At 45.2% G+C, this 19,064-nt stretch overlaps 1 protein-coding gene, 1 long non-coding RNA gene and 1 pseudogene across 4 annotated transcripts in view; 2 read left to right on the top strand and 1 right to left on the bottom strand.

Moving 5' to 3' along the window:
- The window catches only part of LOC119164300 (homeobox protein OTX2), a 231,649-nt gene that overhangs the window by 163,397 nt on the left and 49,188 nt on the right, over positions 1-19,064 (bottom strand). The window lies entirely within an intron of this gene.
- The window catches only part of LOC142768881 (uncharacterized), a 99,893-nt gene that overhangs the window by 57,978 nt on the left and 22,851 nt on the right, over positions 1-19,064 (top strand). The gene's annotated exons all lie outside the window — the stretch shown is intronic.
- Positions 12,507-17,070, top strand: LOC142769135 (uncharacterized; annotated as a pseudogene).

Genomic DNA, 19,064 nt, shown 5'->3' with positions numbered 1-19,064 from the left:
TAATTTGTGGTATATGTCTCGCAAGAGGGGTTCGGGTGTTCGCTGATCTCGTCTTCGCATAAGCCCTAACACGCTCACGTTTGATAGTCAAGTCTGGTGTCCTCCAACCATTACCTAATTTACTACGCGATGTTATGCGCCGTGAGTAACGTTTGCCTAAGTCAGAGTAAATATATGGCATAAAACTTTTCTGCAATTATATCTAAGGCTTCAGGTGAGCCATTGTTTTGTGGACCAAGTATCACATTTTAATTTGTTTGAGAATTTTCGCTTTTCCTAGATAATCGTTTAGCACTGCTGGTATGTGCGTGAGAGAAGGACAACTGAATGTAGTTGTGGTCAGAGAGGGTAGGGATTTGTAGAACCTTCCCATGGCAAGCATCGCAAATGAGGTCATATGAGGTATTCGATACGACTAGGTCGTTCACTGTCCCGAATTGGACTACCTTAGAGCCGTGAACGTCCCCTACAGCCGGCCTCCACATTCTATGCTTCGAATTGAAATCTCCGGCTATAGTGGCACTAATGCCTGTCATTAAGTAAATTAGAAATCGCAGCTTATCCAGAACTGGATCAATACGTCTTTGCGGCGGGGCGTACACAGCTATCAGTATTAATTTCTCGTCCCGGCTTTCACAATTTATAGCAACTATAGTGTCGTGAGAATTAGTCAAAATTAGTGTTGCGTATACTAGAAGCATGATGCACTGATGGTTTGACGGGGGCCCCATACCTGGTTTTGCGTCAAGTAGCTTCTCAGGTGCTTGTCACCATTGCCACAACAGGTAAGCACCCCGACATCACTGTATACATACGCGACAGACCACCTGAAATATCGGCCAAATACTTTGTCTAGCCACTGCCATTCTGAAAGCGGTCACACTTCAGGAACACTTAGCTCAGCTCTCCGGTAAATAAACAACCAATCGGAATCGAAAGCAGATCAAGCCACGTTTCCAGCTATATCATCTTCAGGAGTTGGCTCTACCGTAACCCAAAACAGTGTGGAGACAGCATTGAGCCCAAGTCTCACCGATAGAAACATAAAAGGCGGACACTGTCTTCCTTGACACAAAGCATGCTAATCCCCTCGTAAATAACACCGAGACTACAGCGTAGGCTCATTCAACGAAGTTTTGAACCCAAAATTTTTAACCCAAAATTTTCACAACACCATCAGCAAACCAAGCAAAGGCGACGATGAATTAAAACGTAAACGGAAGCACACTCACGAATTGAAGAACACCGTGAAATAAAATCTTTAACCCAAGAAGCATTTCAAGGTGTAGGACGTTTCCGCATGAAGGAACGTCGCCACAGACGATCTCTGCACTTGTGATCTCGCCGACTTCCATACCGCGGATAACGCCAAGCAAGCCCTCCTTGCACACCGTAAGTACTGCAGGCATCACGCCTTAGCAATATGTCCAGAAGCATTCGAACCATAAGCATTGAAGGTGCACCATTCAAAACAAAAAAAATACGAAAATACGACCCCAACAACAGACCAGATACCGATGCGACAAGAGTTCAAACGGCATTGTCAGCATCCATGTGCAGCACGCACTGTATGGAATCCCACAGCCAACCTGGCCTACCTGTAGAGTTGTAGAATTCGCCGGACTGCTCCTCGCGGCCTTGAAGCTTTATATATTAAGATTGTGGAACTCCTTTGGAACGTGAAACTGGGAATTTGTACATTGCTCCGTTTTAATCTCTTTCTTCATTTTGTTGTAGTTTGTACGCAATGGCATCTTCTAGGGGGGAATTAAGGGTAATCCCTGTGACGTAAGAAGCTATGCAGATCATTGGTTGGTAGGATCGCGAGGCCCGCGAAGGAAGAAGTGAACGAGAACAAGCCACGTCTTCCATCTAGCGTCACACACACAATATATATATATATATATATATATATATATATATATATATATATATATATATATATATATATATAAAGGCCACACTGACGAAGGCTGGCCCACCAGCCGAAACGTATGTGATTATTAAAAGTGTTTCGTCGTACGTCGTGCTTTCTCGCTTCCGTTTTTACTACGGAGCCAGTGCGCTTCCTTCCTCGCTACGTTTATATATATATATATATATATATATATATATATATATATATATATATATATATATATATATATATATATATATTATATATATATGTATATATATCCAGCGCGTGAGTTCTCTAAGTTCTGTACATAGTGACCGCCAAACTTGTCTCGGCAAGTCATTACATTCATTGGCGTGCACACACAGTACACGTGTATTCGAATCGTATCACTTAGCCACCTCATGACGAACAAGAGAGGACGACATCTGTTCCGCGTCGCATCATTCCGGGGCTCCATCAAATCCCCATTCCAAAACGCTCGTAATGCCTCATACACAGCCTCGCTACAAGCATGGAACGGTACGGCGTCCCCTAAGGCACAAAGCCGTCACCTCCATCCACGGGGGTTTGGAAAAAGAACCTTCCCCGTCCCCGAGGGACGGCTTAATCCTCCACTTCGCCTTGCGGGCCAATTTGTGCCCGCGCAGCCTTTATACGCTATAGGCCCAGGCGCAAGCGTGTACTGCCAGAGTGCACGACATAGTTGCCGCGCGCTGGCGCCACTGCTGGTGGCGAAGTCCCCGAGAAATTAATGAACACCCCCGGCCCAGGGAGGAGTTTGCGTGGATGGATGAGCTCGGGGCCACGCGCTGTTCAGAGTGGCCGCTCAGTTTTCGTACGGAGACTATGGGCAGGTCTTCATGTGTATAGGCCCTCCTTTATTACCTATATATAGGGCGGGAGATTGCAGGGAAAACAGCCTATAAAATGGAAGCGCACCGCTGTAGTGTATATACGTCCCCTATACTTCCTCTATATGTCCTTATGGGTCCTGTAGAGTGTATACACGTACTGTGCACTGTGTTCGCATTTTTGTAGCTCTGCATCAATTTTGGAAGTATTCCAACTAGCTCAACTTCAATCCTACTGTTCCCTATAACATAGGGGCATATTTAGGGCCCTGGAAAAGTGACAACTAAATGTTTATCATGGCAACACATATGCATGGAGACTGTTTCTGACGCTGTATACTTTTCAGCACTAGAGTTGAAGGAGCCATAGCACCAAACTTTCTGTCACAGTCTGTATTGTGCGTTAAGCTTTGTGCGTTTGCAAACAAGCTTTCGTAATTTGGGCGTGTTTATTTGTGCACTTAATCTACAAGTGAATATTCTGTAAGCACGGGAAAGGTCGGAGTGTCTGTCGAGCAGCACTGTCGCACTTCCGAGTCGTGACTGGCTTTGCGGAAGTCCACGTTTCGACGAATGATCTCGTTCCACAGTGGGCTCGAACTGTTTAAAAATTCCTCAACTTGGCTTTGAAAGTGGGCGATGTTTCACATATGTATAGCCACAATGAAGCCATTTCTCGCAGAAAGTGGCCAACTTGAGTGGTCGTGTCATGGCCCCTTTAGGCGCACAATTTATGCATGGTGAACGATATTCAATATACGCTCTACATAAATAAAACCTTTCCGACATGCACCCTTCTATTGTAAATATTTGTTCATCTAATGAGTTACACGCCGAGATACTATTTGACAAATTATGTCGGCTAATGTACGTAAGCCACGTCCGCATCCAAGTATAATCTTAGTGGTCCGAGTTAATTTCAAAGTAAAAACCGGACATACTTTACAATAATTTCATTTTCCTTTCAAATGGAACGTCCATGCACAAAATCCAGTGTACCGCTGGAAACTATCAAAGTACGGTCCCTGGATTACGTACACAAATTGAAGTTATATTTTAATTCCTAACGCAGCCTCCACGGCATTCCAACTTGGGGCCTTGTGCCAAGAACTCTTGCTCCTGACCTTGCTGATGACGTCACTTTCTCTGATGACTGGGCGTCGCAAGAACCTTCCATACTGTTTTTGTCAGTGCACAAAACGGCTATACGTACGTGGGAGAAGGGGGGGGGGGGTGATGTCAAAAGTTTGGAGGCCACTATAGCATGTATTTCTATAGAAGCGTGGCGTGCGAACTTTTCACCAGAGCTGTGCATTCCAATAGACTCAAAGCACCCAGGGATAGCCATATTTTGGATTACGATTGGATTACGACACACTGTCTCACGACATGCAAAACTTGCGCCTTCAAACAATTGCAAACTTATGCAACATCGTATAGAATACCATAGTGATCGGTGAGGAAGAAGAAAGACTGGTTGTAAACTGCCAAAGTGGCGTGAAGCTGGTTGTGAATGGACTCTTATACGTAATACATTTTATTTCGCAAAAACCTTGCTGTCAAGTTGAACAAGGGCAGATGAACGGTAGAACGGCAACCATTTTGCGAACAGCTCTTTCAAGACTGCATATACTTTGACATGAAGTATTTCCTTTGGCACTCCATAAGCTCATGCCGACCCTTTCAAAGAAGACTGTGAGGCGGCCCGGTTGGGTAGCTCAGACCGTCGGGCCCCAAAGGCCTTGGTCAAGAGGGCCACACCGGCGGCTTTGACCAACGGGATCCCGTAATAGGGGTTACAACCAGTGTATACGGCTCCGGCGTGAGTCCATCTCCCTCGTTTAGTGAATGTTTTCCACCACCACCATGGCCAAAAATGAATTGTCTTTCATGGGGAACTGAAAAGTGTAGACATATATACAGGTTAACACTTAGAGGACTCCATTATTCTTATAAGACGCCCGAAGGTGAAAGCTAGCTTCTACTCTTCAGACGAGGGGGCGGAGGTCTTTCCTCACGCTCCAGAAGCCTACTGCACCAAAACTGGGTTGGCACTTCTTCCAGGATGGACCCTTCCTGTTATGACGCAGAGCAGAAGACTAGAAAACATTGATTCATGCAGACCTCTCAGCTTTTTTGCACCAATAAACATTTTCTCTCTCTCTCTCCTGTGACGACATGATCATGTGACGTTGAAGCGGCGTCGCGATGGCGTCACAACTGCATCCCTAATTTCACTGCTTAGCGAAGCCACGAAGACGTTTACAAGGGGACGTCATCAATCAGTAACCTCTGAACACGTGATTTCGTATTGTTCGCGTTCACACCACCACCAACGCCGTCGACGGCAACTTTTTCACACTTAGAGAGAAATTTAAGGCTTTTGCCTTAATATGTATATAGAAACAATGGGAAATAGAGAACGGTGACTTCCAGAGAAATCTGCACTTCAAATAGCACCGGGGTGCCTTTGTGTGTTGTCTCCATCCAACACGCCCCCTGGGGCGCCTCGCCGTCGTGGACCGCGCTGCAGACGGCAAAGCCCTCCGGCACCACAACGCCCCGAGTTTTTCACGTACACTCGGCGTCAAAACTTCGCTATCCCTTTAAACGTGTTTGCACGTATTCTATTACCGGAATCACTAATGGACGCGTGTTAGCGGCGGGAAAACGGCTGCGGGGACTTCATCTCTTTTCAACGCAAACGGTAAAGAACAGTCGCTAATGCAATGCCACGGCAAACTAGCTTATCGAAAAGAGCACTTTTTCGTGGGGCCCCCGGCCACGTATGTATGCTTCATTCGAAAGAAGGGGTGGAAACGGCCCTCCCGTAATCTCTGGGGAGGCGGGAGGAGACTCATTTTGAAACCCGAGAGGGGAGTGGTGCACTTTCGGAACGACTCGCTAACCACCCCTAATAGAGTCGTTTGGTCACCAGGGAGGAGACGTTATATTAGAGAGTATGCCTTGAAATGGCTCGTCACTAAGCTCTGCCCAACATCAACCCCCCCCCCCCCACAGCCTCTATTACAAAGCCCCTTCATTTTCCAAGCACGTCAACTAGTCTTTTTTTTTTTTTTCAATTCAGACTACCTCCGTGCCTGCCCGTTCCTCTAAATGGAGCAACTTCCAGGAGTTCTGTCCAGGCTGTTTTCGTGGTCGCGTTGCTTGAAATCTTGGACAGGAAATGCATGGGATCAGAAGTGACACCTATAATAGAAGATTCTGGTCGCCTCGATTGCGACCACGTACGAAATTTGGAAAGATGTTCGATTTATACTGCTCAGCATTGTTTTGTTGTAAAATAGGTTAAATATCTGATGAAGCACACTTCTTTGAGAACAGACCAGCTTTCGTTCTCATATAGGGCGGTAAAAGGTATTATGATGAATCTATCAACCATATATGTACCGGATGTTTCACACCTGGGGTATATGTCAAAGTGCCTCAGAATGCGTTCCTTGTTTTCCCCAAATTAAGATATCTTACATATATGGTTAATACATAAATGGTTGATACTTAGTCCAGAGATATACAACAATATGTGTCATGGTACACTTGCGTGTGTCTTGTCTTATTACGCTAACGCACAGCTGCCCTCGCCCTCCCCCCTCGAAAGCTCACCGTTGTGCAGCGGCGCATGTAGTTTGAATATGCTTTGCATTTTACAGCGAAAGCTGTATATGGCTAGGAGAAATGAAAAACCATCCGGCAGCAGTGTCATAAGTGCTCTCCATTGGCTTTGTTATCAGTTACGTAGTTCCCGAACACGGGCGCCATTGGTTGCGTTGTGAGTGACGTGGCAGCAGTGGTGTTACCCCGCACGCAGCAGTTTCTACTGAAACCTCCCTGCCGAGTTGGCTCGCGATGTCAGACGCTTGCAAGAACGCGGCATTGCGTCGTCAATGTCACGATTGCGGAAGTGCGTTCACCTGGGCGAACGCCGCTTTCGGTGGAAATTCCTCCAGCGGCACATTGGCTTTTGCTGCGACGGCTGCGACCGCCTGTGGTCCAAGAACAACCACTGTGATTAACCGCTCATTAGACTCCTCCACGGCCGTAATCATGTGAGGCACAATGTGCGGCATGTGAAACCAACACCGCGGTAAACCTAAGCCAAACATGTGTCTAACCTCATAAAGGAGCACGAACATGTAACCAATAATTGCAGAAGGCTTCAGTGTCGCATCGGCTTCAACCCACTGCTGAACATCGGGGCCGCACATTCCACCATTCACTGGGAAGGGGCGCTGCGGCAGTGATTTTTAGTCATCATCGACACCTTCCCCAAACACATATACAGTGCCGCCATGTCCACGTCATCTATGGGTGTCAACACATAACCACCATTTTTCTATAACTTAACAATAGTGAAACGTTCGTTAAATACTATTCCGAAGTGGCATGACTAATATTACTTTAGTTGTTTTCTGGACGGTTCGTTATGTGCGCGTTTTCTTGAAGTTTTAAAACAAAGAATTAGGCTAGATGTAACCACCGTATATGGCAGAACAAGTTATGGCAAGCTGGTACATCGTTCCTGCTTCTGCAAAGAATTGCGCGTTTTCACTTTCACAGGAAAGCGTCATCAAACTCCAAGCTGTGCGCGCAGGAGTGCCCGAGTGTTATCACAACTGTTATCACAGCTGTTATCACATCGATCATGCATCAAAAATATTTTCAATTTTGAACGAATTCTCTTTATCGTCCTTGCACAGAGGTCAAAACTGCAGTACGGTACATGAAACATAAAAGTGTACAGGGGACGGAACTTAAGTATAAGAATCATACAGTACCAGCAGATCTTAGTTGCACTCATAATGTGTACTTCCGCACGTGTTCCATCCGCCTGCAAAGCTTTATTTGTTTCAATATCGTATCAACAACCCCCCCCCCCCCCGAGCGCGCTATACTTGGGCATTAAATGAACACCTTCAACTCAATTCAATTCAATTTTATTTCATCCCAGGGATGAGGGCAGGCTCGGGAGAAAAGTGACGTTTTGTCCCTTGAGGAGAACCCGAGCCTCCCTTATACATGGCAAGCAACGTGGACATGGGTTAAGAAACATAGGCCATTAACATATAGGCAATGAACATAGGCCATGAGATGTTTGGCGCAGTACAAGTCGGAAGATGCACGTACAGTAATGCTATGTACAGAGACTAATATGCGTAAGTAGTTTCTTTCGGCACAAATTCCGAAGTATATATATCTTATGCCAAACTGAACCCTTCCAGGGCGTACGTGTTGATTGCCTACAGATTCGCAAGCCATATCCGTTTCCACTCAACCAGCACCCTCATTGGGCGCTCAGGGAACAAAGGCTTCGTTCGATACCGGAACGCCAATTCTCTGAGCGGCGCAGTTGGAAGCAACGCCACTACATGACTGCTGAATAAAAAAAAAAAAAAAAAACTACATCCACGTGGCGTTTCCTTCCGTACTTAAGAACCTCGTTAGAAACTCGTACACTTAAATCGCGCTCACACGCCCTGTCAAATTGGCCGTCCGGCCACGAGGCGGCGGTAACTCGAGAACGTGTCACTTCCGAGAGAAACGCCCATACTTTCCGGGGAAGTGCTCGTCTCTGTACGGAACGGGCTCGCCGAGCGCCCCCTGGCGAGAGGGCGCCAGAGCGTGCGATGCCGCCCTTGCGACGTCATCACTACGCACATCTGTCCTGGCGCGACCCGATCCGGAAGGTCCTTTCAATAATCCACGCGCCGGGCTCCGCGAACATGGGCGAAAGAAAGGAGGCGAACGCCAGCATCGCGGGACGCAACTCGGTCGCTTTCGCTTCCCACGTGCGCATCATGTTTCAACCGACGGCGGGCCCGGCGCCATGATGGGGGCGCTACGAACGCCCGCGAATGGCAAGCCACGTGTCGGAGTATAGAAAGAACGCGAGTACGTGCAACGTCGGCACGTGACATCCCCACCTCCCGCTTCTGTTCTTAAGCAGAAAGCGCTTGGTGTGTTCAGTGGACCATTTTATTGGTGTCGAGTCGAAGCCGCTGCGTGTCAGACAAGTCGTATAAGGTTACATTCGTTAAAAGCATAAAGCTATTAGGAGCGAAGCTCCTTAAGGGGTGGGCTGTGCGTCCCCTGTATGTAGCCACCTCTCGTTCAGTTCTAAGTATTACGCTAGCCACCGCCCGATCTAAAGGGTACAGCCATATCCATCCGTCCATCCGTCCGTCCATCCATCCATCCGTCCGTCCAAAAGATGCAAGATGTTATAAACTAGACGGCGGTACGTGTAGTTGATTATGAAAGATGCGAGGTGTTATAAAATAGGAATGATGCCACATATGGCGCGTGTCATCGTTCGATATAGTGCGGCGACGTACGCTAGGGGGAGCGTTGCAATAAAATCGAGTGGGCAAAATGTACGGAGGATTCATGGTTTACCAGGTTTACCTCCGGAGCTTCGCCCACTCATCATCATTCACTTCGTGGATATGGCGGCATTTTTTTTTGTTTCTTCACAAAAGCTGTAGCTTTGTCTGTTATGCAAGTGTGAGTGTGGATGTTTGAGCTTATTCAACTACATTCGTTAAAAGCATAAAGCTATTTTTGTTTCTTCACAAAAGCTGTAGCTTTGTCTGTTATGCAAGTCTGAGTTTGGATGTTTGAGCTCGTAGCAGGTACACAAGTGTACAGTACATGTGAGGTTTGGTGTGAAAAGGATAAGAAAGTTTCAATTTACAGCTGGACTGGTTTCTTACGCAGAACAATAACACATTTATAGCACCTTAGATAATACCGAGACATCACAGTAGTGCATAGTTCCCACGCTGACTGAATCACTTCAATTGCAACTCGAAGTCATTGAATACTTTTCCTCAACTCGCAACGTAATATGAATTTTGGCAATAACATGGGAAGATCCCAAAGATTGTATCCTCAAATGCTAGCGTTACGAGAGCGTCGAACATGGCACTGACTTCCTAATGCTTTAGCATCTGATGAAATACGGCCAAGTCAAGTTTAATTTTTCTAAATGTCCATCGCCTGTCAGTGTGTTCGCGGGAACTCATCCGACTGCGGAATGCGTTGTCCTGAAGCCACAGTGGCCGCAGTAAAATTTACGCAATATTACCTTCATCCAATGTCAGCCGCATTATTGAATTGCGCGCGATATTAGCTTCATCCAATGTCAGCCGTATTATTGAATTACGTGAAAATTCGCCTGTCTTTTCCTTTCATCTATGTCATAAAAACAGAAAAAGGAATATCAGACAAGTTGAATTCACCGAGACACTATTTCATCACACTTCCTCACAGAATGTTAGCAGAGGTACGCAAGACGTTATTTTCAAAATTGAGGCGATGCTCCCAGTTTTCTAAGGTGCTATAATCAAGTCATTCAACTAGGGCAAGCTGTAAAAAAATATAACTCATGGCTATGAACACCTGCTGCAGATCAATATTACTACTAAAAATTTAGAGCTGACGTTATTCCTTGGGTGTCCCGAAGTGGTACTTGCGTCTTAACGTTCGTGTGTCCCGATGTATTCCTTGGTGCAACTCTGTGCTGCTTCGCGCTAACGAAGTAGGTCACAGAGCCCACGTGTAAAGAAGAGTGTGGTTGAGATCTGTGCCAGCAGGTGCCGCCACGATCCCCGCTGTTCACGAAGAAGCTGTCTGCCTTTTCCATGACCACACACAATTGATTTACATTTTCACGAGAGTCAACTGAACCATATCTTGTGCCAACTCACGCTCCGTTCCAATATCACATGTATCCAATGCAACTAAACTTCAAAGATAACATCGATTCCACACTTCCATATTTGACACGACTTTTATTAAATATTTGGAAAATCGGAAGCGAGTAATTGACCACAAGTGCTCGGAAGAGGCATACAAGTCACTAGGTGCTACAGATAGTAAATCTTTCATCGCATAAAAGACGTGATATAGGATTAACCGGAGGAATAACAACGGTGAAAGCGGGCAGCACGTTTTCAACAAAGGACAGAGCCCTACAGGAAGAACTTTGAACCTACCTAACCTGTCCGTTTCATTCCGTGGGCTCAAAATATGCGGGCCTAAAAGGCAGAGTGCGGCTTACTCCACGAAAGGCCAAAGCGCTCTTTGCATTGTGCATCGACGGGAACGAAAAAAAATAAATAAGAGCAAGCAGGAAAAATAGAGCGCCTAATCGTCTTAGTCCTCGGCGTGATCGCCTTAACCAACGTACTACGACCGCCTGATAATGCGGCACGTCGGTTGACGGAAAGGCGGCTTGGTGCCATGAATGGGGAAGAGATCATCCTCGCTTTCATTTCTTTTTTTTACGAGCCGCACGTAATACCCGCGATAGAACAGAAAAAGCCGGCAGTGGATTGGATTGGATTGACGGCGAGGCAAAATAGCTTGAGTCTCGGATAAAGACCGCAGAGTGTGTGTACACGGTGTTACTCTCGAAACGATTAAGGAGAAGGAAGGCAACAAAGGCCGTCAAAAATCTTTAGTAAGTGCAGCCCCTCTCCTCCACTTTTAGAACCAAGCGTGCTGTTTACGTGACCCAGACACAGGTTTCCTTCACGGGCGTTTTTTCAAGTGACGGTTCTAACCGAGATGCAAACATCAGTGGTGGCATTAGTCAATTATAGTTTACCGTTTGCGTAATAGCGGGGGTTAAGGGAATGGAGTTACCGGGCAGCAAACGTTCGTCGTGGACAGCGTCTTATAGTTTAGCGGGATAGCGTTTACGTGGTTTACGTGCCCCAGCTGGGATGGTGCCGCCACCTATCGGATGGATAACAAGTTAAACAGTGGAAAGAAAAAAACGATTGTGTTTGCCTATGCCACCACGCGAAGCATTGTTACAAGTTTATTGCAGTAATAATAAAAGTAAACAAATAGGAACCACGCACCAAACGCGAAAACATTTATGTTGTCGATTGGTTTACATCGATCTTGTAGTTAGGCCTAGACGCGTTCGAAATGGGAAGCTATCTCAAAAACTACGCCAACTTATCCGTAATACTCGGTCATCGAAGCTAACCGAAGGCAAGCAAAGCCTTTTCAAACAGTCGTTTGTGGCGAACAAAGTGAATCTTTCAACAACTACGCCAAAATCACTTCGAATCGGGCGTCCGAGAGTGCCGCCATGTTGTACGTACACAACGTACACCAACGCTACCGCAGTGACATTAAATCTGAAAAATAGGGAGTTTTAGCTTGTACGTATACTTCTTTACGTTACCGTGTTACCGGTTTACGTGTACCGTGTTACCGGCGCCCGAGAATCACTTCGAATCGGGCGTCCGAGAGTGCCGCCATGTTGTACGTACACAACGTACACCAACGCTACCGCAGTAACATTAAATCTGAAAAATAGGGAGTTTTAGCTTGTACGTATACTTCTTTACGTTACCGTGTTACCAGTTTACGTTTACCGTGTTACCGGCGCCCGAGTTTTAGCAGCGTTTTGCTACACATACGGGAACCTTTACGTTCGTACGTAAAAGTTTACGTTCGCCGATGATTATGATCATGGATGCACACATATTCATTTTCTTTTAAATAATACTTAGCCAGCGCTGCGGCGCAAATATAATAACTTTTAACATGTAAAATTATCAAGTGTTTTGGTGCTATATAATCACCTAACCCATTAAAGTTGGCTGCGTGCAGAAGGCTATAAGGAGCCACCGCACAATTCTTTAAGCCTCTCTGGCTAAGCCTCTCTGGTTGAACGGTCAGCGGCTAGCCGCATTCGCAAAGAAGTGGTCGTCGATATGGCAAAGAGTGTGCTCCAAGATTCATTCCTGGCTCAAAATCTACCGTGGAAGTACATCGACGACCTGCTGATTATGGATCTGCTACAGCCGCAGCCGCGGAGGAACCTTCACGAGAACGGCGTGTTGGATATCGACGCCATCAACGGAACCACCTTTCATCGTAACTTCAGGTTCCACAAAGGCGATTTGGACGACCTGATCGTTGGCCTGCTCATTCCCGGCGAAGTGATGAGTGCGAAGCGCGTCCGAGCGTCAGATCACGAGGCTTTGTGTATGACACTGCGGCGCCTCGCTTATCCAAATCGACTTTGCGACCTGGAGACGATATTCAACCGCCACAGCCCCGTGATCTCAAGTGTGGTGTCCAAAGTAATGTCTCACATCGAATATTACTTTGGACACCTGCTTGCAGATCTCACGGTTCATGGCTGGATGAACCTCCAGAACCTGCAACTGTTTTCGCAGGTAAGTATGAAAGTCGATCGATTTTGTGCGAATATCACTTTTTTTTTGTACGAAGCAAAGTCGTAACATGTCCAAAAACTGGCAGAATATCCATAGTAGCTGGCGTGAAAGTTGAAACGACTAAATACGCCACGTTTATTTCAATTACTGATTTCGATTTCGTTGCATTGCGAGTGTACTAAATTGGCAATTTTACGGCATAGCAGCAGGACGCTGCAGTAAAAGCCTTGGTTCAGGCTGGTTAAATGCATTGAAATGCGTCTGTTCGTTCCTCGAAGTTTAAAAATGTTCAGTTCGCGTCGCAGCGAGTTTAAAGACATATTCGCACACGCTGAGAGAATACATCTGTACTACAATTTTGAGCTCAGACAAACATGGGCACATTCCAGCGATCACATTACATGTAAATGTGGCAGCTTGTGTTGTTTTTGCAGCCTGTTTATTCTTTTGCAACCCTGTTTCTACTGTGCAAGAAGACACACACGAAAAAACAACAAACAACAGGTCAATAAGACCATAAGAATGCGGTGCAATGACCTCTTGTGCGAATTCTTTCACCGAAAATCCTTGATAAAGTTGTTCGGATCCATCCATAACGGTATTCCGTGTGAGCCATGTATGTAATACAAATATTACCGGACCGGTAACACGTGTTTCAAGAACAAGATTGAAAGTAGAGCACCCATTATGTGAGATATTGGCATCAAACAGCTGTGACACTGAGAAAGGAAATATTATGCTAGCAGACTCATGTGGCAACACACCGAGGCTCATCGAGACTCTGGTCAAGCTGTGCATCTGTGTTGGTTTACCTCAGCAATAAGTTGGCGAGTTTGATTTTAAGTGAATGCAGTGGAGAAAAAACTTACTCATTTTGAGTCCGAGGGGGAAATTTTTTGGCGAGTCTGAATCGGAGCAAGTGCCCAGAGCAAAATATATCTTTCAAGTGAGTCTAAGCGAGCTCCAATACTCTGGCTGGCTTCTCATTCTACGTTTACCTTTATATTTGTTACTAAATTGCTGCTGTGCATAATGTTTATGCTTTAAGTACTCCTAATCGTTGGCCTTTTAATGTGACATGAAACATTTGCATTTAGTGTCCTTTTAATTCAAGGAGCACAAGTCTAACTGTAAGTTAGGAGAGGCCCGCATAATTCACCCTTCAATTATATTGCACATTGCAGTGCGTCTTTGTGAAATGTTAAGTGAAAATATTTGTCAGTAATGAATTCAACACTGACGCACTGACGCACTGGGCACAGCTTGTTCTTGAGCACCAAGCTCATGCTGTGTCTGCTTTTATCATTGAGTAAGCTATGAATATGAATGCTTCTAGTAAACTCATAAGTGTGCTTCACAAAAGCAGCAAGCATCATAAACAATAATTGCTACTGCTTTCTCACATATGGTTACTGCTAAAATAAACAGACATCATTTTTATATTTGGCACTGTTTACCTTTTTGGATAGCCTGGTCCAAAAAAGGAAATGTCCATGTTTATGTATCAATCACCCGTTCCTGTAACTGCCACTGTGATGTGCACTCCTAGACTGCCAAGAACGTCATTTGTTATTTTGAGTTAGCTTATTCACTGCCTGGCATGAAATGATTCAACTTTTGATGCCCCTTAGAGTTTTGAAAGACAGAGTGAAACTCTGCTGTCTGTTATGGTACGAGTAAAAAGCAAAGTGCCCTCCACTGCGGGTGGTGGAGACAGTAGCGTAAAACCAGTACAAGAACAGCTAGAAGGCAAGTGAGAATATTTCGTTTGGCCACGCTTGTTGTTTGTTCGTGTGTCTCGGCTGTCCATGTCAAATAAAATAGCAAGGAGAATGTTTTTTACTAAGATTATATCTGAAAACTGTACTTGTGCATAAATGCTATTGGCAGCTGCTTCATCTGTTCTTTTGTTATTCTTTTTAGGCCGTGCACCAGGAAGGTGCTCCACTGAAGAACTGCTGGGGCTTCACAGATGGCACGGCACGACGAATTTGTCGGCCGTCTAAGCTCCAGTAGGAGCACTACTCTGGGCACAAGCGCTTCCATTGCCAGAAATATCAGGCTGTTATGTGCGCCAATGGAATTATTTGCCAGCTAGATGGCCCATTCAGGGGACGGCGTCATGATGCTGGTAAGTGCTGCGAATAAGATTTTGCCTTTGCAGAAACTCAGCTTGTAGCTGTCAAATGGCAAATTGTCATATCGCAAACATACCTAGGTCATAACTCATGTGCTAAGAACCTGGCTGAACAGTGAGCTTTTGGTGTAGTGTTATTGTTATTTGTCTAGGGCAGTATAATGTCAGCATACTGAGATCATATTTTTGACTTGCAGACGGCAGGCAGCTGTCCTGTGAATAGGTATGGCTAAGATCACTGTTAGTGCATGAGGAAGCCTCTGTGGCACAAGCACATAGAACACTGTTTCAGTTTTAGCACAGTCGCTGAAGGAAGCAACCGCAGTAGGTAGGTAGCTGCGATTGCCACCACTCCCCATGCATTGAGAATAAATTACTAATAATATACCACTCTCTTGACTTAGTTCTGAGAAATCTTTTTCAACAATATCGATGAATAAGTCTCCTCATCTAAAAGCCATCTTAATGTTTGACCGTGTGGCTGAGTACAACTCCTGGATTTTTTTTGTGTGTGTGTGTGACCACTGCTTCACAGTCAGCTTAATATAATTGCATTCATGCAATTAAATATGATGCCACATGGTCAGTGACATTCCAAAGGGTGTTCATGCACACAGTTGCATAAAGTACAGATTGCTGAGAAAGAAAGCTACTTGATCTTGCATAATCTTTTTCAACCAATTCATCTGTATATATAGTGACTACCAAGATCTTTTTCAATCAATTCATCTGTAAATATAGTGACTACCAACAATGTAAGCCAAGATGCCATTCCAGCTACCAAAGTTTTCGTTTCACAGTACACCAAATTTTGCAATAGCGTGAAACCAGACTTCTCCACTGTGGAATACAGTCGGCAGGTGAATGTTCTGATTTCAACATTAACTCAACATTACAGGCCACATACAGGTACTATGTTTGCATCAGCATTGTTCACTCCACTTGCGCTCATTACTGGGAAACCATTGTTTGTCATTCAAAAAGTTCTTTATTATTATTTTCTTATAGGGTTTATGGTGGTGCAGGTAAATATTCTGATGATTACAGTGCAAGCTAAACATTTCTTTGTTACATGCCATGCAAAAAAAGTCACACGTAGTATTTTCACATCTGTCACACAATAATATAATCAATTGCACTGTATACCGTTCCTTAAATGCAAGTTAAACACAATAATTTTGATCTGGTAAAATTAACTTGCACGAATTGCTTCAAGATCCTACAATGGGAAAAATTACCTCCTTTCTTGGAGCTGGCTTCAAGGAAACTTTGTCACTTGCAGCCATGTGTAATGAACTTCCCAACTTTTCACGTTTTAGCCGAAATATTAGTTATTTTGCTAGGAAGTCGTTAGATTAGCTTAAATGGCATATAGTGTCAAATGCAGGTATGCAGCATGTCTGGGGAGAAGACACGGTGTAGAGCCAGCATGGCATTCTCTGCCATTCTTTACAGCCATGTTGCAACAAATGGACACAAAAAATACTGTCGACACTGAGCCTTGTGTTGATGCTGTGCACTGACACTCATGCATCAGCCAAGTTCTGGCATAAGAAAACTTGTGACCCCTTTTGTTTTGTTTCACACATCCTGAAAGACACCAGGCTCTACGAAAATATTGTCAAGGTAGCCAGGGGTAACAAATACGTGATTTATGGAGTCCCGGCCTACCCATTAAAGCCTCTGCTCCTGAAGCCTTATGGAGGCGCCCGCTTGCAGCCCTACCAGGCGCACTTCAACAAGTGCATGAGCACTGTACGGCAGGCTGTTGAGTGGGGCTTTGGTAAAGTGGCTGCAGACTTCGCATTTGTGGACTTTCACAAGAACTTGAAAGTGACGCGTCAGAGAGTGGGAAGGATGTATAAGGTCGCTACACTTCTCACCAACTGCCGCACCTGCCTGTACGACAGCCAGGTGTCTATGTACTTCGGCCTTGAGCCACCCTCACTCAGTGACTAATTCCATTTAACTGATGCAATCTTATGCTTTCATTTTATTTCTTTTCAATTTACTGTATTCATATTTTTTTCTTTATACACAAGAACACTTGATTTGTGCAGAAAGTCTAGTGTCGAATGATGTTATGGTATTGTATTCAAGTGTGTGCCGTGATATGACCCTGATATATTGATATGTGGGGTTTCACGTCCCAAAACCACCATATGATTATGAGAGACGCCGTAGTGGAGGGCTCCAGAAATGTCGACCACTTGGGGTTCTTTAACGTGCAACCAAGTCTGAGCACTTAGGCCTGCAACATTTCCGCCTCCATCGGAAATGCAGCCGCCGCAGCCGGGTTTCGATCCACGATTTGCGGCTCAGCAGCCGAGTACCTTAGCCTTTAGACCACCACTGTGGGGCGTGATGTGACAGTGGAGGACAGTGAAGAAAAAACTGGCACTGGCGTGTAGAAGCAAAAAGAATTAATAAATGAAATCCCACTTGGAGAAAAGCACGGCTATAGTTCTGAAGCATGAGAAGAGAGGGAAGCAAATTAAACTGAAAAAAATTCCGCCATATCCACGAAGTGAATGATGATGAGTGGGCGAAGCTCCGGAGGTAAACCTGGTAAACCATGAATCCTCTGTACATTTTGCCCACTCGATTTTATTACATCGCTCCCCCTAGCGTACGTCGCCGCACTAAATCGAACGATTGCCTTCAACCAATGACACGCGCCATATGTGACATCATTCCTATTTTATAAGATCTCGCGTCTTTCATCAACTACAAGTACCGCTTTCTAGTTTATAACATCTTGCATCTTTTCATCATCAGCTACAAGTACCACCATCTAGTAAACACTACAAGAACTAAACGAGAGGTGGCTACATACAGGAGACGGTACCGCCATCTAGAGAAAACTGCAAGAACTAAACTAGAGGTGGCTACATACAGGGGACGGTACCGCCATCTAGTGAACACTGCAAGAACTAAACTAGAGGTGGCTACATACAGGCTACAGGGCACGCACAGCCCACGCCCTAAGGAGCTTCGCCCCTAAAAAGAAGAACTTGAGGTAGGAAAGCAGCAAGATGAAAGGCTATGCATCTCAGTCGTTGGGTTTTCTGATATGAGCCAAGGCATCTATTTTAGTCTACCAGAGACCTGAGCACCTGTTGTTCTTGGCTGTGGGTTGCTGGTGTGCTGCTGCTGCTGAGAAAACGTTCATGTGCCCTTGGACTAGTGTAAGCAGTCGGGCTCTGTGCCAGAGCTCAGATTCTGCTGGAGTCCAACAGAAATACATTGGCCGCGAGATCGAGCAAAGTCGTCGCCTGGTGGATTGCTCCATGCGTCGTCTGCTAGCCACGTCATGCTTCTATGTGCGCGTACGTCTTGGAAATTTTCAAAGTGTGGTTTGTCCAGTCATGTCAGTGCGAGTGTAACTGTTTTACCTATGCCTATAACGACGTACGAGAGCATTTTATCTTTCGGATGCTTATGCGTTGTAATAAGATCAGCGAGTGCAACTTTCCAAAGTGCCGTTTATTGTCGTTGTACCCTCCATTCACCAGAATAATTTCAGAGTGGGTGCTGCTTTCTGTTTCAAGCATATCACAAAATGCTCTGGGCATCCTCCCAAACTTGAAAACTATTAAATAGTGTATAAATGCAGCGGGTTACTACAGAGACTCGGTAGCAAAAAAAAAAAAAAAAAAAAAACAGGCTCTAGGCCATACATTTGGGTGCTCTTGGTAGGTGCACAATTACAGCACTGTAGTTTATTGATCGTGCTAGGAGCCTTAGTTGTGTTTATTTGGCCGTGGTATCGCTACATAGGAATATTACTACCACATAAACAGTGACACATCGCTACTTAAACTGTACTGAAAGCAGAGCTACCGCGTGCAACCGTGTGCTTAGATTTAAGAATGCTTTAAAGAAGCCAGACATTGGAAATAATTCAGACGGCATGCCTTATATGTAAGGTCGTGTAACTTAACTGAAAATTT

This window comes from Rhipicephalus microplus, chromosome 8, assembly GCF_043290135.1.
Source record: "Rhipicephalus microplus isolate Deutch F79 chromosome 8, USDA_Rmic, whole genome shotgun sequence".
NCBI classification, from domain to species: domain Eukaryota; kingdom Metazoa; phylum Arthropoda; class Arachnida; order Ixodida; family Ixodidae; genus Rhipicephalus; species Rhipicephalus microplus.
The sequence above is the reverse complement of the archived record's forward strand: the minus strand, read 5'-3'. Positions and strand labels throughout refer to the sequence as shown.